Raw genomic sequence first — 21947 nt, 5'->3', positions numbered from 1 at the left:
AAAACGGTTATTTTGGACCTGCTGGGATTTTTTATATTGCCCCGATGTAAAAAGCCGGTGCTTTATTAAGGCAACCTTCACCCCACTAAAATGTGACATGCTCAAAACTCTCAGCGAAACCGGTCATTTTACGAACATGTCCATTCGTGTTTGTGAACCAACTCCATCCCTCTCCGACTACACGACGGGCTTTTTCTTCCCGGAGCAGTGGTATCCGATAGTCTTGCATGCCAACCAGCAGGCCCAGCTGACCGTTTCGTTCGCCCACTCTCTCTAGTCTCCATTCTTTTACTTCCAACGCTCTCCGTCCACATTCGCCCCTGTCCGACCCCCCGCTGCTGACCGCCGCGGTGGAATGCTTCTTACTGTTCGCGATTCCACTCCTGGCTTTGTGGCACCCAGACCGTGTCGCCTTGCATGCTTTGTTGGACTCGGAGCTTCTTTCATACCTTTTTTTTTTTCTTCACATTTCCTTCTTTCTACCCCTATTTCTCTCGTTCTGTTTGGGAGATTTTTGGTGAGGGCGTTTTGTTGTTTGCGTGTTGCTTCAGCTTCCGGTGTTCCCGAAGCCGTTTGGTGGATTTGGCGTTCTTCGCCGAACTGCTCTTTGGCCGCCTACGACCACCCGACTCACCTAGAGCGGTCCCGTGTTTTGTTGCTTTCTGGCTGTAGTAGCAATGGGCTCCCGCCGTGCTCGCAGGTGTCGCGAGTTTTGTTTTTCTTTTTCACTGTTTAGTTTGCGAGGTTTTTGTGCACAACCGTGAGAAAAAGATTCATTCGCTAGACTTGTTCGCGCCAGAACTTGATCAAGTCTGTACCATCCCTTTCCCTTCTCCTTTCCTCCCTCACCCGCTCTCCCTTCCCCCCAGCGTTTCAACTTTCTCCAGCCGTCCAACTGTACACCAGAGAAAAAAAGAAACAAGTGTTCTATCTGTTTTCTTTTCTTTTAGGTTCTTTGCTTTCTTTTCGTTCTTTTTTTTCTGCTACCTATCACTTACGTATGTTACACACCCCAAACGTGGAATGTTCCTTGAGCTAGTCTTCGTACGCTGGAGGCAGGTAGAAAAGAAGGAAACAGCAAAGGAGGCGTCTGTGCGTACCTTCATTCTTGGCATTCCGCGGCGTACGTTTCCGCCTCGCTATTTCCCCCTCCTTTCCGCCGCTGGCTGCGCTGTAGCCATTGGCGTGCCTTCGACGCCGCCACTGGCATTCGACGAGCCGTGTGATTTGGCCTAGTGTGGTCCGCCGCTTGGGGACTCTGGGAGTGGCGGGGGGACGAAGCGGGCGAGATGTTAGTTGCCGTTATGGAGGAGCGCGAGCCGAATGAACACACACGCGGAGAATTTGATTGCCTCAGGCGAAGGATGGTACAAGGAAAATATCACTTACTGGGGAAGGAACGCACACTGGGGCTGAGCAGATCGCTTTATTATTATTATTGCGAAAGCAATACTACTCTAGGTTTCGAGGTTTCAGCGTAGCGCGGCGGTAGCCACGTCTTACCCACGTGACGCTGTGACGTCACACCGCACGTGACACACGGGCTGGTAGGAGCTGCCAACTTGAGTCTCTCGTTTCACATGGGATGGTTATGTCAGAATCAGCCTGCTAGGACCCTAGCATTCACGTTACCCCTATAGGCCACTAAGGCACGTTCATACGGATTGGTTAAAGCGGGGCTTTATATGTGGGATGAGGAAGAAGAAAGAGAGAAGAAGAAGAACGCTCGGTCACCCGCAGCTAATACTTTTGCTCAATATTTGGTTCAGCAGCGTTGAAGCCTTGTAATTTTTCTCAGTGACGGGAGACTGTTTTCGGAGGTCTTTCAAATGATTTTAGAAGAATCGCGTCAATTCAAATTCCCGTGCGAAATTGCGGTGCTCTGGAGTCTGGTGTATTACATGCCACCATTTTCGTTCGCTGTCTCATTTCGCATGTATATGTGAGATCAAACGTCACAAAAGCAAATAGGCTCTGAGGTGGTGGTGGTGAAAACTTTATTAACGTAAAGAGAGAGAGAAAGAGAAAAAAAGACATTTGTCAAATAATCAATGGGCTTCTTTTCGTTGGCTTCGTGATGTGGCCGTCAGACCGTGTCTTTCGGCGACTTCCAAAGCCCAGCTCACCGCCCGCAGTTGTACCACAGGTTCGAAGCTGGTCACCGCAGCCTCCCATTGTAGTGGGTTAGATAATAGCCATTCGGCTTTGGGTTGGAGCTCAGGGCACATGTGTAAGATATGAGCTAGGTCGGCCTTTTTGGCATCGCAAAGCGTGCATTCGGTGGTGTACAGCCCTGGATTGACCAGTGATAGTTTGAAAGGGTTAGGGAAGGTATCCGATTGGAGCTGCCTCCACGTCACTTGCTGGATTTTACTGAGGGATTTATCCGGGGCTGGGTATTCTAGTCTGCTATTCCTGTAATACATGGTGATTTCTTGGTATGTTATCATGCGTTCCTTCACCCCTCGCAGGCACGATTGGTCCACTGCCCGGTTGACGAATCCTCGGGCTATATTGTGGGCCGCTTCGTTCCCCGGGTGGGACGAGTGCGCAGGGACCCAAATAATTTTAATCTGGCGGGGAGAGAAATGTTATTTTTTTAGGATTCTATATGCCGTTTCGTGAATTTTGCCTTTTCCAATGTTACGCACGGCCGTCTTTGAGTCGCTGAAAATAATTCCACAGGCAGTATTGGTGATTGCAATTACTATCGCGGATTCATCCGCTTCTTCCGCGCGTCTGCCGAGGACGGTAGCGGCGGAGAGGTGTTTAAATTTTTGGTCGACGATGGCGACCGCGAAGGCGTCCCGCTCTTCGTGTTCGGCCGCATCTACGTAGACTGCCTCCTCGCGGTTCCCATAATGATTGTGAAGAGATTTGGCTCTGGCCTGTCTTCTCTCCTTGTGGTACTCCGGGTGCATATTTTTTGGGATCGGGTGCGTTAAATAGGCTCTGAGACACGCTACGGTCGAGGGTAGCGGATTAATTTTGTACACCCGGAGTTCTTTAACTTGGCAGAGCATAGCGCAGCGGCCGGTGGTTTCTGCATTTGACTCGCATCAAATTGCGACCGCTATCGGATTTCGCTTTCGCGTCGTCAAGTTCAGGATGCTGTTTGACGCATTTTAATTTTAAGGCAACTGTAGGAGAATGTAAGCTACTGTTGTCTACATGATGATGGGAATAGATTAATCTCTTGATCAGTGTCAAAATTTTGCTTTTACTTATCTTCCTCACTGGCACCGAGTGGCTGAAACTGCCATAGAAAACCAGTGAGCTGCATGTGTTAAAGCTCTTTCTTTTTTCCTTTATAGACCATGTTAACCTTCGTTCGCTTCTATCTACTGGGATACGCCTTTGCTACAGCAACTGTTCCGCATGTTTGATTTTAAATGGCTGTCTGATATAGCCAGTCCCCATTCAGTCATCAGTAATAAAGTTGCTCGTTGCCCCCTCTCTTGTTTGCTCTATACTTGGAGCCGGTACTTAAAGTCTGGCTCCATAGTAAGGGGGTCTCTAGGAATTCGAGCACACGTGGGAAGTGAAATAAGATAGAGAGAAACAAAGAGTCTTGTGACCTGATTCGGACATATTTTATAGAAAGGGATGAAATTATTTTTATTCTTCTCGGGTTTTAGAAAATATGTTAACGGCTCTTATTAAAACTTACTGTGACATTGCCGAAACAACAGAGAAGAAATCTTCTGACAAGAATAAAAGACGGCGTCCTGCCTCGTAATTATGCTTGTATATACTTTCAATAGCGGAGGGGACCCATATTAAGTACTGGCGGAGGGTCAGATCCCCCAAGACCCCGCTGACTTTAAACCCTGCTTGGAGCGCTTCTTTGCACGAGTGTTATAAACAGCAGGACCGTCAATGGTTTTCTTATAATAAGGAATGGACTGAAAGTACTATGCACATTACCTTGCAATTTTCCGCGCTGACAGGCCAAGTATCGATGGGATATGCGTTTAAAGGAGGACTTCGATTTAGTATCAGTTGTTCGGATCAATCGTTTCTGCTGGAAACGCCAGTGTCACATGGACATATAGGTCATCCGAGTACCTTAGAGTCCCTTGAGTGTCTATAAGCATAGTGCACATCAATGGAATGAATAGCCAACGCTCATGCGCTATGTCCAGACGTTTGTTCCCACATAAAGTTTAGCGGGGCGACCGCCTGAAATCTGTTTCTCGCGACTAAAATTTATTATGTACTCCAAATTATTCGTTGCACAAGGCTTTATATTCGGCGCCTTCATAGAGTGATTGCCACTTTTGTTTGTAATTCGCCTTTTGAACCTCTAAGGTGTGATAACCTTTTCCAGCCTGTAAGTGCACTTGGTCTTGGTTTAGTCCACTGGCGTGTTCGACAGATAGTTTCACGAATAATTTTTTCCCATGACAATTCACACCCACCGGTGCGTGCCCTCTTGCAAGCCAATTTAGTGAATGTTTTACTGACTCTCATTGTGTCTTATCCAATCCAAGAATCCATTCTAATCTGAGCTCTCAAAAACATCACACGCAAAAACGCACCCGCACGGCCCTGACTTGCCCGGATGTGCACATGCCGGAAGGCTGATGGCTGGCGTCAGATGAGAGAGCGACCAAAAGATAGCTAGCACCGAAAGAAATAAGATAATCGGAAACATTTTAAAAAGCGCGCTGAGAGAAAACGTTGGCGGGGGCGCCGACCGATTTGCATCGGTGGTGGCGTAGCTCGCAGACATTTGGGCACACACTTTCAAGCCCGATCAGCCTGATCAGAGATGAATGAAATTTAAATGCACCTCCACTGCGCTCTTTTTCTTTTCTGGCCAGAAATATGTGCCGTCGCGATTTTGAATTTCGGTACCTTTCCGGGAAAGCGCCCCCTCCACTTTTCCTGCAATTTCGGCGCGTGCGAAGGAGGGGGCTTGTTCGGAATTTTACGGTACACCCACAGCATGGAAAAACCATCCTTCTCATTAAGTCGGACCTGTGCCAGCTGCATCCATTTCATCCTTGCAAAATTCCTAATCACCTCCGTCTGTCCAACTTTCTGCCACCGCCTGCTATGCATGTCTTCTCGTAGTACCCTCTCTTGATACAAGCAATAAATCCAATGGGCACAATAAACAACAGGTGGACGGAGGGCAGGGGCCACGACATCGTTAAAGGCATTCGGTCTATCCTCATTTTCAAACATACACTTAACTTTTATGCACAGTTGCAAGCTGTCACATATGTGAAATACCACACCAAACCGTACCCGGAGTGGCCAAGGAGTAGCCTGTATGAATCAAGGTCCAAATGACCCGAAGGGTTCAATACCCATCTCAGACTCCAATCTAAAAGGAGCTGCCAAATTTGGCGCCACGGCTATGTCATACGCTCTCATGACGTCACATCACCCGACGACGAATCAGGGCGCGGCCACGTCACATGCGATATGCATGCTCCTGATTTTTTTTCCCCACTTCGTCATCACCGGCGTGGACCGGGCCTTGGATCCATCGCGTTAAAATGAACATGTCCCGAACGCAAACCCGTTCACACAAACAGATACACCGCACGAAGAGCTTCAAGGCAGAGAGAGATGGGACCGCTGCACTCGGCGGCACGCCTCTGCACAATTGGAGATCGATGCCCGGAGCCACATCCCACTTTCGCGGAAAGCGAGCGTGGCTTTGGCGGCGGCGTGCAAAAGGCGCGCGCACCTAACCCGTGCCTGGGCGGGCCCTCGGCTATTGATTCCCCCGTCACGACAATCAGCTCGGGGAGGACGGGCTCGTCAGGGGTTGCCAAGAAGAAGAACGAGCCGCACGGAACGAGAAGTGCAGCGGGGAAGCTGGACAGAAAGGAGTCACAACAAGGTCGAGAGAAGACACCCCCTTCCGCGCGCTTCTTCCCGCCTCTGTTCGTTATCTTACTTTTTTTTTCGTTCCCTTGGCTGGGCGCAGAACGAAGGCACAGAAACGGTGGTGGGGGCATGAAAGGAAAGAGTTTGGGATGCGCGAGAGATTTTTCCAAGGTAGGGCGCTCACGACCACAGAAAGACCACGGGCGCGTTAGAAAATACCGACAGTCCGCGGTCGCTCCTTACGGTGCCGTTCGCAAAAAAAAAAAAAAAAAAAAAAAAAAAAAAAAAAAAAAAGTATTTAGAAGAAAGGTGATGTGGACAGTCCTCTCTGAATAGACGGAGACAGGCCGCAGTTAGGAAGAAGGCGTCGCATCCATGCGCTGCAGTTGGCGAAGAAGCAACGCTTCTTCTTATGCCTAGTTCTTTATTACTGTTCACCCAACTCCCTCTTATTTTCCGCATTTGTTTCTCTCTTTCGACGGAGCTGCGGCTCTTGTCAATTTTTGTTTTGCTTGTCTCGCAGATGAGCGCACAATCTGACGATGCTGATTCCCAGGGGAGACCGGCGCGGTGTCCCTCCCCGTGTGCTTCGAGCGAAAGCTGTCACATGGGCAGCCAGACGTCAGAGCTGTGAGACTGGACGCGCGGTGGAGGTACGACAGCCTTGTGTTATTATTTTTTTTATTTGGCGTTCGTTCGGGGTGTGTAACTTTATTCCTCTTCTCGTCTTGCCTAGCAGCCTTTGGGCGACTGGATCGGAGCAGTCTCGTCAAGAAGGAAGGCCACAAAGAGAAGGTTATGCTCATACTTTTTAGCTTTATTTCTGACCGCGGTTCTTATGCTGTTTATTATGTTTGCGTGCTTGAATCTTGCTACATTTTCAACATGCCAGCTTTTCTCAGTCAAAAATGTAAACAAATCATTCCAAGTACATGAAGGCTAGAAATTACGGGTCGTATATTCTGGACATATGAGTTCTGTCTTGTACAACACCCGGCTCCGAATAAAACCTGATCCTATGTCGCTCTTGTACTCCAAACAGATTGTTTACAACATGCGTCAAATTAGAACTCTACCCAGAAGTGCCCGTTATAGAGGACTTTGTTTTTCCTTGCACATAGAACTGAAGATCCAGCATGGAACGTATAGCAATTAGCAGATACACCTTACGCTTATTCCAGAGGAGTGCTTGCAATAAATAACATAACACGACCAAATCCGATATTAACAGACAACATGATGCACTTCGTCGTGTCTGTTCTTCGTCAGTATATTTGAAGATGCTACGCCTACATGAACCCTTGACAACTCGTCCGAATTTACACACTTTAGTCAATAACGGAGAACTCGAAACATCTTTTAACTGTTTTAATTCAATGCTTGGGATAATTGACAGGGCATTGACATCCATCACTTGGATGTCAATGAGTAATTACTTCCTTATTACAAGCCTACTCCACCTTGAAGAATTCTCCTAAATATTCTACCAACAAGGCAGAAGTATACGTTTTGTAAGCGGCGGGCGAAATTTTAGACGGGTACCGACAAGATAGTGACATAACTTTATCAAGCCCGCCCCATTATTGCCACATCCTGCTTAAGATCTGCTATGTGACCAGGATGCTCAATGTTTCGCAGATTACAGCGTTCTGTAGATCTTGAAGTATGTACAGCGCTGGTGGATGTTGCTTGTTCACATAATGTAGCTACGATGAATAATACGAGGAAATACGTAATAATGCAAGAGATTTTTTCTGTTTTCCTTTTTTCCAGAGCTTATGAAATAATCACCAAAAGCAGATCATTTTGTGTTTTGGCAAATGAAGAAAGAAAACAAAGCCTATTCCAAAATTACTTCCCATCTAATGTCCCGGATGAACTTTCCGCCTTTGTCCCCTATTTGTATAAATGAAGTGGTATAATTATAGTCCTTCATTATCGGCTAAAACTAGACTATAAGCGATTCTTGCACCTCGAGCAAGCTTCTTTAAAATCGAGTAGAATCCGGTTTCTGCACAAGAGTATGGCATCTATAGATAGAGAACGGTATATGTTTTCTGTCTCTCAAAGCCGAAGACAGCGCTAGAAATATGGCCCCAATAGGCTGATTTCATGCTGGCGGGTGTTTTGAGTTGGCTGCTGTTTTAAACCTGTTTTAGTGTTTTTTTTTTTTTTCCGGCGCTGCTGATCATGAGGCAAAGTACACTTTAGAAGCCAAAAGCAGAAACATGAGGCGAACTAATTTATATTTTACGATTGTAACATGCACTATATATATACACCCACACAAATGACGTCGCGCTCTTAAACGTAGCTAATGAATATTTTTGCAGTGCATTCTACGGACCATAATCGCTGCGCCGGATGTGGTATAAGGCAGGCGACGAAGTCCTAAAAGGGAATGAGATATTGCCACGAATCATTGAAAGCTTTATTCGTTTGTTTTCGACAGCTGCCAGCACACGGCCTTATCACTGTGATTGTAGCGTACGGAACGATCATATTCCTGCTCGTTGTCACGAGACGCTGTTTTATCGCTTTCTTTGTAGCGCGGGATGCACCGAGATTTTTCCTAGTGATCGCAGCGAAGTACAACTGTTTCTGTATCATTCGAGACGTTTCCAGGTTCCTTTGTCGGTTATCTAGATGATTCTTCGCCATGTCTAAATTGCAGGCTGCTGAATTTTGCGGGAACTAATAGGTCGACGACCGCCGAACACGATTGCTGCTACGCCCGCGTCGATTCGCTTATAGTTCTTTTGCGGGCGCAAGTCAGCCAAGTTGATTCCAGTGCTACAGCTGTCTGTTCGTTTGTCATCTACGCATGTGCACCACCAAGTGACAATATACTACTGATAGGAAACATTTAAAGCAGCCAGCCGTTCGCGTAATATTCTTCAAACCGTAATCACATAAAGGGCATTTAATATACCGGAAAAGCACGAGAAGCAATGACAGAAATGATTATTTCTACACAATCACGTGCCCCGCCGTGGTGCATGGTGCAGTGGTAAGACGCCCGACTACTGTGCCGGAGTTCCCGTGTTCGAACCAGACCACGGCGGCTGCGTTTCGATGGAGGCGAAACAAAGTGGCGTCCGTGTGCTGTGCGATGTTGTTGTGGCTGTAGGAAGAAGGAAAAGAAAATGCACGGGCCTGCTACTGGCTCTGTAGCTGAGCCACCTCCGCTGCCTCGTGCAGACAGAAGAGAAGAAAAAAAAGTGAATTATTTATAGGAAGGGAAAGGCGCGGTAACTGTCTCACTTGTTTTCTGTGGACACCGCAACCGCGCCGTAAGGTAAGAGAGGAAGGTGGGAGTGAAGCGTATTTGGGTTTGCTCGGTACGGTGGCTCCGCAAGGGACAAAACGACAGAAGAGACGAAGAAAGCGGGCTGTTCCGACTAGCATCTACCGCCCCCAGGAGCCGAGCAGCCTAGCGATTAGCGGCGCATGCTTTTTCAATGGGCGTCATGTTGGACGCGGCACTAGCTTGAGAAAGCCTATACTACTGCTACTACTACTACTACTGCTACTACTATACTACTACTATTATTATTATTATTATTATTATTATTATTATTATTATTATTATTATTATTATTATTATTATTATTATTATTAGTAGTAGTAGTAGTAGTAGTAGTAGTAGTAGTAGTAGTAGTAGTAGTAGAAGTAGTAGTAGTAGTATAGAGGAAGACTCGTTTCACTAAGTTGGCCCTGAAATGTCTGTAGGTAATGGCCAAATTAACTGGCTAGATATCTTCCCAGTTTTAATTATTAATGATAATATTAATTGGATCACAGGAAGGGAAAGGCGCAGTATCTGTCACACGCGTGTCTGTGGACACCTTCATCCCTTGGTGTCCACAGACACAAGTGTGACAGATACTGCACCTTTCCCTTCCTGTGAACCAATCATTATTATTATTATTAATTAAAACTGTGAAGATAATATTTAGCCAGTTCATTCGGCCGTTAACTAGACAATTTAGTGCCAACTTCGTGAAACGAGTCTTCCTCTATACTACTACTACTACTAATGATAATAATAATATTAATAATAATAATTAGCAGAAAATAATACTCTGTATTGTCATTATTTAGTAGTAGTAGTAGTAGTAATAGTATTAGTAGTAGTTGTAGTAGTAGTAGTAGCTGTAGTAGTAGTAGTAGTAGTAGTAGTAGTAGTAGTAGTAGTAGTAGTAGTAGTAGTAGTAGTAGTAGTAATTGTAATATAGGCTCTCTCAAGCTAGTGCTGCGTCCAACATGACGCCCACTGAAAAAGCATGCGCCGCTAATAGCTAGGCTGCTTGGCTCCTGGGGGCGGTAGATGCTAGTCGGAACAGCCCGTTTTCTTCGTCTCTTCGGTCGTTTTGTCCCTTGCGGAGCCACCGTACCGAGCAAACCCAAATACGCGGGAGTGAAAGTGGAAAGAGAGAGAAAGAGGAGCCGTAGTGGAGGGCTACGGAGTAATTTCGACCACCTGGGGATCTTTAACGTGCGCTGACATCGCACAGCACACGACGCCTCTTCGTTTCGCCTCCATCGAAACGCAGCCGCCGAGGTCGGGTTCGAACCCGGGTACTCCGGCACAGTAGTCGGGCGTCTTACCACTGCACCACCCCGGCGGGGCAGACAGAAGAGAAAATAGAGAAGAAAGAAAAGGAAGAGGGAGAGAAAGACGCGCGCCGCAACAGCAGCCGTCGTCTACCACCGAAACGGTGGCGGGTGCAATGACGGCCTACAACAGATAAAAATTATGTGGCAGGCCGCAAGCGGCGGTGACCCACCTGTCCCAGCTCCATCAGGGGAATGAATGAATGAATGAAAAACTTTATTTACACAAAGGGAATTCTCCCGGCGTTGGTGGGGCCCTCAGTCCAGGGCCCCAGTGGCCTTTGCCGTCTTGCGCGCTCCGTCAATCAGCTTGAGCTGGTCGTCAGGCGTCGAGCAGGACAGCGCAGCCTCCCACTGCTCCGGTGTTGGTGTGGTGTTTATTGGTGCTACCTGTGTTTCTTGACAGGCCCATGTAACATGGCAGAGTGTAGGGGGTTCTCCGCATAGTGGGCATTTATTTTCATACTGTAGTGGGGTGGATTTTACTGAGTAGACTCAGATTGGGGTATGTGTTAGTCTGTAGCTGTCTCCAGGCAACCGACTGCTCTCTATCGAGGTCTTCGTGGGGAGGTGGATAGATCCCTTTGATGTTCAAGGATGGCTCCATAGCGTCTAGTGACTGCGTCCGGTTCCCCGTCGTTGTGCGCCCCCCGGTTTGCGTAAGCTCGGGCATTGGCGTCGGCACGTTGGTTACCTTTGACAGTCTCATGGCCTGGTGTCCACGTTATGAAGCATCTCGAAAAGGTGATTTTTCTTGCCTTGAGTATGCGGATGGCCACAGTGGATATGCGTCCGCTGCTATACCTTCTGCATGCTTCTTGCGAGTCCGTAATTATTTTTGTGGTAGCCTCCTCACCCTGGTGGGTGATAGCGAGTGCGATTGCCGCTTCCTCAGCCTCGAGAATGTTGCTGCTCTTGATCGAGGCGCAGTTGAATTTAAGCTGGTGATCAACCACACTGGCTACCGCTCCGCGTTGTTCTTTGTATGTGGTCGCGTCGACGTACAATATGTTTTTTTCCCTGCGAGGCTTCTTTCTTGTGCCTCGGATCTTGCCTCTCTTCTGGCCTTGTGTATTTTCAGATGCATGTTTTTCGGAATCGGGTTGACCTTAATGATCTCTCTTATTTCTTTCGGTATGCTGCCCGTGCTGTTTATTTCTCTGCAAGCATCTCTCATGCCCAGTATATTTAGCGTGTTCCTTCCCGTTTGAGTCTGCATGAGTCTTATTTTCTGCGCGAGAAGGTGGGCCTCGATGTGCTCTTGCACTGTGTTGTTTATGCCCAGTTTATTGAATTTTTCGGTCGAGGTGTTGACCAGTAGTCCAACAGCGCATTTGCAGGCTTTCCTCAGGATTGCCTCCAGTTCTTTTTCCTGTTCGAGCGGAATTTGGTAGGGGTCCATCAGGGGAGTACCAGGATGTCAGCGCACGTTTAAGATCCCCAGGTGGTCGAAATTACTTCGTAGCCCTCCACTCGCTCCCCTTTCTATCTTTCCACTTTCATTCCCACCTTCCTCCCTTTCCTTACGGCGCGGTTCAGGTGTCCACAGAGCAAGTGCGACAGATACTGCGCCTTTCTCTTCCAGTGAACCATTATTATTATTATTATTATTATTATTATTATTATTATTATTATTATTATTATTATTATTATTATTATTATTATTATTATTATTATTATTATTATTATTATTATTATTATTATTATTCACATCACAGATAACAGCGAACGAATAGGGTAATGTGTTTTGTTTTTTATTTGTCACTTCGAGAAATTGAAATTTAGTAGTTTATTCGTTTCTTTACTGCAACGATAATTGAATTTAAAGGAGGAGAAAAGCGCATGCCTCTAGTGGAATTCGTGGCCTGGCTCCCATGTCAGATAGGGTGCTTTAAAAACTCAACATTGTCCAACCTTCTGTTTTTGAATGCATTTGTACTGCGTGCACCTAAATTAACCTTGGCAGTGTTTTTCACAGCTGCTTTCTTCCGTAGCAGCAGAATTGGAATGCGCTGTATAACATATAGCGACACGTGGAACTCGGCGCTGGTGGCCTCTGATTATTTCTTCTAATTAACAGTCTTTGCGAAATGAAATAATTACACTGCTGAATTTTCAAAAGACAGAATTTGCTTTTAAACAACGCTTTTTAATATGGATTACTTGGTTTCGGTAACTGTTGTCTTCCTTCAAATGAGCGCTTTTGCTGCGAAAGAAGTGGCATGACAAAGCCCGAATTAATTATTTAACTTTTAATGCACTTCTTGTTATGGAATGAGCTTGATCTCAGAAAATATCGTCCCTTTTTCAGTTTTACCCTCGGACTTCGAAAAATAAAATAGGCAGCTGAAGGGCTCGATATAATCTAATAGATTCTCCTGAGCCCTGGTCAAGAAAACATCGGATAACCGGGCTGAGTTCTGTGCATGAACTCAATAAAGAAAGAACATGAAAAGACACTTGGTAGCCACGCTGAAAAAATTCTCCAAAGGTACTAGCTCCCCGTCAAAAGTATGTGGTCCGATGGTTTTTGGTTTGTGGGGTTTAACGTCCCAAAGCGACTCAGGTTATGAGAGACGCCGTACATTGGATGACTCCGGAAATTTCGACCACCTGATGTTCTTTAACGTGCACTGACGTCGCACAGCACACCGGCACCTTGCTTTTCGCCTGCACCGAAAAGCGGCCGCCCAGGCCGAGATTCGATCCCGCATCCTTGGGGACAGTAGATGATCGCCCTAACCACTGCACCACCGCGGCGGAGTCCGGCCCAAAGGGTTTGCTTCTAAACTTATGAGCACGGCACCGTCGCATAAGTGGCACTCCGAGGGTCGGGAAGATTGAAGGCACGATGCTCTCCCACTTCTGAGCGATTACAATATAGTTTGGAATGCGAAACGACCCATTGAGGGAGTCTGCAGCACACTACCTGGCTCATATAATTTTGACCGAGGCTGTGCACCCGATTCGGAGCACTCTGGTTATAGCTGTGGTAACGGAGATGCAATGACAAGGAAAATCGTTGACGCCTTTAACCAGTTCTTTAGGCACGAGGAAATAGTGTTTCGCTCTGCTAACGAGCGTAGTTGTGTTATATATTTTCTTGGGTTACCTCATCTCTTTTCTTCTCATTTTCGCAACCTTCGTTTGTTGGTCGGCGCGCGTGGCAGGAAAAGGAAACCTGCCGTACCATAAAATTCTACCTATAATTTAGAGCCGACTTTAATGCCGTAGCGTTAAAGATAATTTTGCGCAGAAAATGCGGCGTGTGTGTCGGTGCCAGCGCTGTGAGCAATCACTGGCACGGCGCGTGGTAACTTGCAGCTGGCATGGCTAGGCACTGATTCTTCGATTACTTGTGCGCCTTAACAAGACCACATGATATCGTAAAGTTAGGGGGAACTGCCAACTCGAGTTTATCTTTTGAGGTGGGATAGTAATCAACTTTCCATGGGTGGATGCCGAGTCAGGCACACTGCACCTATATGCCACGCAGGCACGTTGAAATACGGCTTGGTTAAAGCAGGGCTTTATATGTTCCCCTTAAGGGCCATCTTAGTTTTAAGGCAAAAGCCTTTAATGGCTCATACTGTCGGCATCCGTCCGGTCGCACTATAGCTGTAAATCTAATGATGTCGTCACCCGAAACTGAAACTAACTATACTAATCATAATTCTCCTTGTCTATGAGGAAGAGAGTTAAAGATAAAGAAATAAATACTGTCTCCACCAGGAATCGTACCACCATCCCTTGGATCCCCCCCTTTCCGCACAATAGCAAACTGTTCTCTAGCTGAAAAGAGACTTCGATAAACGTGGTAGATCTGCATGGCGATCTGTCATGAAGCTCTTCAAAATGCTAAACAGTCTCATGAGCACGAAAAGATCACATGGCGCCTCAGAAGCTTCCATTGTATACGCAAAAATCTTATAGTATAGGACGTAATATCAATGTTCTTTTTGAGTTCGTTGAAGAATGTAAAAAAAAAAAAAAACTGCATCACGGCAATACACAAAGCAATGGTCTATAGTTTCTGGCTGCTGGCACAGGCGACATTCTACTGACCATGGCACAAAAGTCTTTTTTGCACTAAGCAACGTTTTGACGGGTAAAGTTAACGTGAGAAATTTAAAAAAGAAAGTAGCTTTGCGGCTGATTGTATATACATCCGTAGCACCCACTTTAATACACTACTGTCTAGAAAGGGGAGGTAACGCTGCCGATAGATCGGTACAGGAAATAGCGTTTCAATCAGAACTTTTGTCATCTGTCTATTCTGGATAGACTGTATATTGGAACGGGTATTGCGCCAAACGTCCAGGCAACGCCCTGAGCCTAGAAGACTGCCGAAGTCCGAGAGCGGTCCGAGCAGCGGTCTGAACGCGGTTCCAGGCAACCAATTTTGTCGTCTACGCCAACCAGCAACCACTTCATCGTCTAGCCAACTAGCCACTGATTGTCTCCGCTCCTTCGTCGACTATAGTTTGTATCACTGCCCCCCTCCTCTGTAGCATCGACTCGAGGCGACGCGGTGCTACTAGGAAGAAGTTAGCGAAAGGGTACACAAAAGTGTCACAAGGACCCAGCGGCGTTGACGAAAAGTTCAGTCATGCACGTGCACGACTTCAGGACGCTGTGGCCTTCGGGATGGAGCTGAAGCTACGGGAACAACGGCGTAGGTGACGTCACTGATACGGCGAACAACCTCGTAGGGGCCGAAGTATCGGCGTAGTAACTTTTCAGATAGGCCGCGATGACGAACAGGTGTCCACACCCAGACGAAGTCGCCCGGCTCCTAAGTGACGATTCTTCCGCTGAGGTTATATCGAGCAGCGTCATTCTCCTGTTGGTGGATTCTGAGGCGTGCTAGTTGCCGCGCTTCCTCAGCACGCTGAACAAAGATGTCGGCGTCAAGTTCGGCGTCAAAGCCGCAAGGGCCAACTGGCATTATGGCATCCAACGGCGTGCTCACTTGGCGACCGAAGACAAGTTGGAACGGAGTCAGTCGCGTCGTCTCTTGAGTGACGGTATTGTACGCGAAAGTTATATAGGGCAAAATCGCATCCCAGGTGCGATGTTCTGTGTCCACATACATAGAAATCATGTCGGTGAGGGTGTGATTGAGGCGCTCCACCAGCCCGTTGGTCTGAGGGTGATACGCCGTCGCACGTCGATGGCTAGTGTGAGTCAGTGTCATGACCGAACGGATTAGGCGAGCCGTAAAAGCTGTTCCACGGTCAGTGATTACCACGGCGGGGGCGCCATGACGTAGGAAAATGTTATGAACGAAAAATTGGGCAACTTCGACTGCAGTACCTTTAACAAGGGACGCGGTCTCTGCGTACCGTGTTAGGTAGTCTGTCGCGACGACTACCCAACGGTTGCCAGACGAGGACTTCGGAAAAGGACCGAGAAGATCCATGCCCACTTGATGGAAAGGAGTCTTCGGCGGAGAAATAGGCTGAAGAAATCCAGCGGGTTTCAATGGCGGAGACTTCCGACGTTGGCAGTCACGACATGAGCGTACGTAGGCCCTCACCGATGGGAGTAACCTGGGCCAATAATACTTTTGACGAATTCGTGCAAGTGTACGGCTCACCTCCAGGTGGCCGGCGGTGGGTTCATCATGACAGGCACTCAATATATCTCGGCGCAACTCGGAGGGCACAACAAGGAGAAACATCTCTTCACTGCTAGCAAAATTTCGCTTGTAGAGCACGTTACCGCGCAGAGTGAACGTTTGAAGCCCACGATGAAAAACACGGGGAATACAGGCGTCGACGCCCTGCAGATAGTCGACGAGTGACGCTAACTCTGGGTCCATTCTCTGCAGCTGCGCCATTTGGGTTGTACTAATAGCCCCCAGAAAGGGAAAATCATCGGCCGTTTCTACTGGACATATGGCGATGGGCGAGCGCGACAGACAGACAGCATCCTGATGCTTCCGCCCTGATTTGTATGCGATTGTTACGTCATACTCTTGTAATCTAAGGCTCCATCTAGCCAATCGTCCTGAGGGGTCTCTGAGGCTCGCGAGCCAGCATAATGAATGGTGGTCGCTTATAACGCGGAAAGGTCGGCCATAGAGTATATTCGGAACTTGGTGAGAGCCCATATTACCGCCAGACATCCTTTCTCAATTGTTGAATAGTTGGTTTCGGAGCGGGTACGTGTTCGGCTCGCGTAAGCGATGACCCGTTCTGCACCGTCTTTCCACTGAATTAGTACTGCACCAACCTCAACGTTGCTGGCATCAGTGTGAACGTCAGTTGCGGCGTTTTCTTCAAAATGGCCTAGTATCGGGGGATTCTGTAGGCGGCTGCGAAGCTCAAGGAAAGCGGCCTCTTGTTCACTTCCCCACAGGAACGGCGTGTCATATCGAGTCAGTGTGGTTAGCGGTTCTGCGATGTGCGAAGTCTCGTACAAAGCGTCTGCAATAGGAGCACAAACCTAACAACCGTCGAACAGCCTTCTTGTCAGTAGGGTGCGGAAAACCAGAAACGGCAGCTGTCTTTTCAGGGTCCGAGCGAACACCTTTTGCGCTGACCACGTGACCAAGGAAGCGAAGTTCCTCAAAGCCGAAGTGACATTTATCCGGTTTGATTGTCAGGTTGGCGTCTCGGAAAGCTTTTAACACAAGGCGTAGTGTTGGTCGAAGGTGGTCGAAAATATGACGACATCGTCCAGGTAAACCAAACACGACTTCCACTTCAAACCGGACAGAACGGTGTCCATCATGCGTTGGAACATGGCCGGTGCCGAACATAGGCCGAACGGTAGCACCTTAAACTCATACAAGCCATCGGGTGTCACGAAAGCCGTCTTCTCCCGGTCTCTCTCATCCACTTCTATTTGCCAGTACCCACTTTTTAGGTCTAGCGACGAGAAGTATCGGGCATCTCGCAGTCTATCGAGTGCGTCGTCTATGCGGGGAAGTGGGTAAACGTCCTTTTTAGTGACGAGATTAAGTTTTCTGTAATCGACACAGAATCGCAGAGTGTTGTCCTTCTTTCTGACGAGAACAACCGGCGAAGCTCACGGGCTTGTAGACGGCTGAATGACATCGTCGGAAAGCATTTCGGTGACCTGTCTCAGAATCGCTGCTCGTTCCGTTGGAGAAACGCGGTATGGGCGTTGGCATACGGGGCGCGTGGTCTCGTCTGTTATTATACGGTGCTTGGCGACCGGAGTTCGGCCTACTTTGGAAGACGTTGCGACGCAGTCTGCAAAATCTGCCAAGACAGCCGAAAGCAGATCCTTCTGAGCCGGCGATAACTCGGTTTTTATTTCGACAGGTGGCAGAACGTGACGAGGTCCAGTGTCGTCTTGAAGGGCTTCTTCCACGGTGCACAAATGTGGACACTCCGCGACGTCTTGGAGGAAGGAAATCACCGTGCCTTTGGCGAGGTGCTGAAATTCGTTCGAAAAGTTGGTGAGCAGAACGGTAGTGCAGTCATCCCGTAGGTGGACGAGACCTCGGGCAACAATGAGACCCCTCTCAAGCAGCAGCGGGATATGACCCTCCGCCATGCCCTCAAAGTCATGAAATAGGTCATTCTGCACGCGCAGTACGACACTGCACCGTGGTGGCACCGTGACATCATTTTCCACAATACGCAGGGCATGGCTATAGGGATCGCGGGTGTCGAAGCGTGCCACTGCCCGTTTAGTCGAGAATGTGACTCGTGCCTCGTGTAGGTCGATCACAGCACCGTTTGCCTGCAGAAAGTCGAGCCCCAGAATCAAATCTCTCGAACATTCGCGCAAGACAACGAATTCCCCGACGTAGACGAAACCGCGGATGCCAATTCGGGCTGTACACCTTCCGGCCGGGCTAATGAGGTGACCTCCAGCCGTGCGAAAGCTAGGGCCCAACCATGGCGTCACAACTTTGCTCAATTCCTGGGCGATGGCATGGCTCATCACTGAATAGTCTGCACCGGTGTCAAGTAAAGCCATCGTGTCAGTTCCGTCAAGTGTCACGCACAAATCAGAAGTAGCGCGTCGGATGCTGTCGCTACCCTGCCCCTGTGAGAAATCAGCGTATCGGTGTATAGGTGGCGGAGGATCTTCAATTTTTCCGACAGCAGCGGCCTTACCTCCGGAGACCGCTGGAAGTAGTTTTCCCGGTGCGGACAGGGAGAACGCCGCTCAGTATTGATGGCGTCTCTGCGAGGGCTTGGGGAACGGTACCGCAGCGGAGATGACGATCCTGAGTCATAGCGCCTGTATCTGACGGGCCGACAGATGAGCTTCAATTTCAAACGGCCGTTCGCCGTTACGTGGACAGGGCGCATCGGGTCCGAAGCCGCGAAGTCCCACTCGGCGATACGGGCATGCACGGTAAAGGTGACCGGCCTCCCCGCAGTGGTAGCAGATTGGCCTGCGGTCCCGCGTACGCCACACGTCCGACTTGCAAGGGCGTGAAACAGGCACCACAGCTTGAGCCGATGCATCATACGGACTGATGTGGCTAACCACCGGTGTCGGGTCAATAGGACCACAGGCAGCTGCTTGACGTGCAACGAACGCGTACGTTCGTTTGTCGTCGACCCGTGGAGGCATGGTAGCGACAGGATCGTAGGCAGCTGCCTGACGAACAACTGATGTGTGCGTGTGCATTTCATCGACGCGCTGCAGTATGTTGGTGACCGGGAATTCATGAGCAGCCTTGCGTACTTCATCTCTGACGACTTCGGTCAGTGATGTCACTGGCGCACTCTGAGGCAGACGGAAACGTTGGAGTTCCTCTCGAACAACCGACCGAATGAGGTCACGTAAGGCGTCCGCACCGCCTCCATGGCACGGCGAAAAAACATCAGGGGCCAGACTGCTGACATCTCGGTTGTACTGCCGGGCCCGTTGTTGGAGCGTCGTTTCCATGGTCGTTGCCTCCGCGAGGAATTCAGCAACGGTACGCGGTGGACTGCGAACGAGGCCCGCAAACAGCTCCTGCTTAACTCCACGCATGAGGTGGCGAAGCTTCTTCTCCTCTTTCATATTGGGGTCTGCGCGCTGGAAAAGACGGGTCATGTCTTCACAGTACATGCGCACACTTTCATTTGGCCGCTAGTTTCTGGACTGAAGTTCAGCTTCAGCTTTCTCGCGGCGGTTGGTGTTGGGGAAGTTGGTCAGATGTTCACGGCAAAATGCTTGCCAGGTGGTAAGGGCGCCCTCGTGGTTTTCGAACCACGTACGCGCAGACTCTTCTAGGGCGAAGTAAAAATAATTGAGCTTTCGCTCGTCACTGCAGCCATCACCGAGCCACTCGCTGGAAGGTCGCCAGCCAATCATCAGCGTCTTCGAAGACGTCGCTGTGAAAAGATGGTGGTGTTCGCGGCGGGTGGCAAAGGATCGGAGCTGAGAGCCTGGGATCAGTGGCGATGTTGAGGTGGCTCGAGAGTTGCGGCTGCGTGATCCTCGTAGGGGTGAAAAGGGGTCCAACCTCAGGCGACTGTCCGCGGAGGCGGCGACTGAGTCGCTGGTGGACCGGAGTCAGATCTGTCGTGAAGCGTGTAAACGTAGGAAAGCGTACCCAGCGCATTCCATCATACTGTAACGGGTATTGCGCCAAACGTCCAGGCAACGCCCTGAGCCTAGAAGACTGCCGAAGTCCGAGAGCGGTCCGAGCAGCGGTCTGAGCGCGGTTCCAGGCAACCGACTTCGTCGTCTACGCCAACCAGTAACCACTTCATCGTCTACGTCAACTAGCCACTGATTGTCTCCGCTTCTTCGCCGACTATAGTTTGTATCAATATGTATTCTAAGGAAAAGCGTACGGTGAGGAAATGAACGTGTCGGTAACTTCCTTTAGGAGACCCCACAAAGGACTCTCACTGTTGCAACCAGTGGGCGCAAACAGATTAGGCAAATGGGCACTTAATCGCCTATTAAACACAGTTGAGAGGAAGGGATGGCTTGCTGTTTTAAAAAGAAATCTTTGAAACAAGCTGATGAACAAACAAGTGCTGCTGAAGACCAGCTCCAGCAGCCTCCAGAGAGAGAAACAAATTATGTCGACGCATAGGCTTCTATTGAGAACGCCACACTAAAGTTGCAAACATTCTATGCATGGCCTGTACTTTGTTTCTCATCATTCCTAGACATCACTCATAATCATGCAACGTGACTTGACTGGACTCAGCCCTTTGCAAACTAATGTAAGGTCTAGAGTTTGTACAAATATTAAGTCATGACTCTCAGGCACAGCCACGAGTCGTAGCTCACAGTTGGTATACGCAGCATAGAATAACACAGCACATTACAGAATAACGTAATTTAATGTAACTTAATGCTTTAGCATTCTCTCACATAAGCAGCCTTGAATGTAGCTGCCGAATCATTTAGTTTATATGGCATAGAAGCAGCGTTTCTTTCAGAGGTGCATGTAGCAGTGCATTTTGAATGCTGCTGTTCACACTCTGCTGCATGTGTGTATTGTTGGCTGGCTAAAAAGGCGTCATAAAATGAAAGTTGTTTTAGTCCCTTTAAAAAACTTTCCATGCCTTCCTAGATAAGTGCACCACACAGACACATGAGCCCACGATGTAGAGAGTCACACCGGAAGGAACGGGTTTCGCGGTCATTTCGTTCGTTTCCTGAGATGCCTTCTTGCATCATTCTCGGAATCTTTGCCGGAAAGCAACGTTGTATACATACAACGCGGCATTCCATACTGCCGCGTCACTACCTGTGCATACGACGTGTTGTCCGGTCCCACGGTTATTAGACGGCGTTCGCTAAGTAGACTGCCTTCCACGAGAGGGAAAAAATACGACCTGCAGTCAATCCGTACAGAAAGAAACAAGGAGTAAGAAAACAGCGCCCGGCATCGGAAATGCTAAAACCTGTCTCCAAGTGGGTGGTGTTTAGAAGGGGGTGAGTTAAGGGTCTGCAGGAGCGAAACGGCGCCGCCATGCAGTTTCGGTTTCAAATCGATACTGACATATTGGCGTGGCTTAGCTCAGTCGAGCGAGAAACACGTGTAAAGAATGCGCGCTCTAGAGAAAGTGGCGCTCGCACGGAGGGAAACAAGCAGAATGTAAATGCCGAACGAAAGAACGAAGGAGCGGAAAGCTTCGGGATGGACTCCGACGTTTCTGACACAGCGCAGCAGGGATCGTAGTGACGGCACCGCGCGCATCGCTCCGTAATCCTTCCGCCCGCCGTGGGGGCTAGGCTGGTTCTAGCGGGTGCAGCCAATGGTCTGGGGTTTGAGAAAAAAATAAAAAGGTAAATAAGAAGCGCAGCTCCTCAGAAGCCGCGCCATGCGTCATGGGTTCGCGCGTTAGCAGCGTGTGCTTTGTTAGTGTATACGTGAGCCCTGTGGCGTCGCTTTTGAAAAGTTTTAGCGGACCAGTCTCGAGACAGTAAGCCGTAGCAAGGCTATCACCGTTTGACAGGCGGCTACGTTTTGCAACTCTTGGCTGGTTCGCGCTTTTCGTCCATAGGAAACTGACGGGTAAGCATGCATTGCGACTCAG

At 48.7% G+C, this 21947-nt stretch overlaps 1 long non-coding RNA gene across 2 annotated transcripts in view; it reads left to right on the top strand.

The window, feature by feature from the left end:
- The window catches only part of LOC146172647 (uncharacterized), a 138923-nt gene that overhangs the window by 105410 nt on the left and 11566 nt on the right, over positions 1-21947 (top strand). Inside the window, exons 2-3 of one of the 2 annotated variants that reach the window (XR_014702374.1) lie at positions 6371-6500; positions 6584-6642. This is a non-coding gene — a long non-coding RNA (uncharacterized LOC146172647). Of the gene's footprint in view, positions 1-6370; positions 6501-6583; positions 6923-21947 lie in introns of those variants that run through there. The other variant, XR_014702373.1, reaches the window with a different exon arrangement.

Source organism: Amblyomma maculatum, chromosome 11 (assembly GCF_055883805.1).
Source record: "Amblyomma maculatum isolate TAMU_Amacu chromosome 11, ASM5588380v1, whole genome shotgun sequence".
NCBI lineage: Eukaryota > Metazoa > Arthropoda > Arachnida > Ixodida > Ixodidae > Amblyomma > Amblyomma maculatum.
The sequence above is the reverse complement of the archived record's forward strand: the minus strand, read 5'-3'. Positions and strand labels throughout refer to the sequence as shown.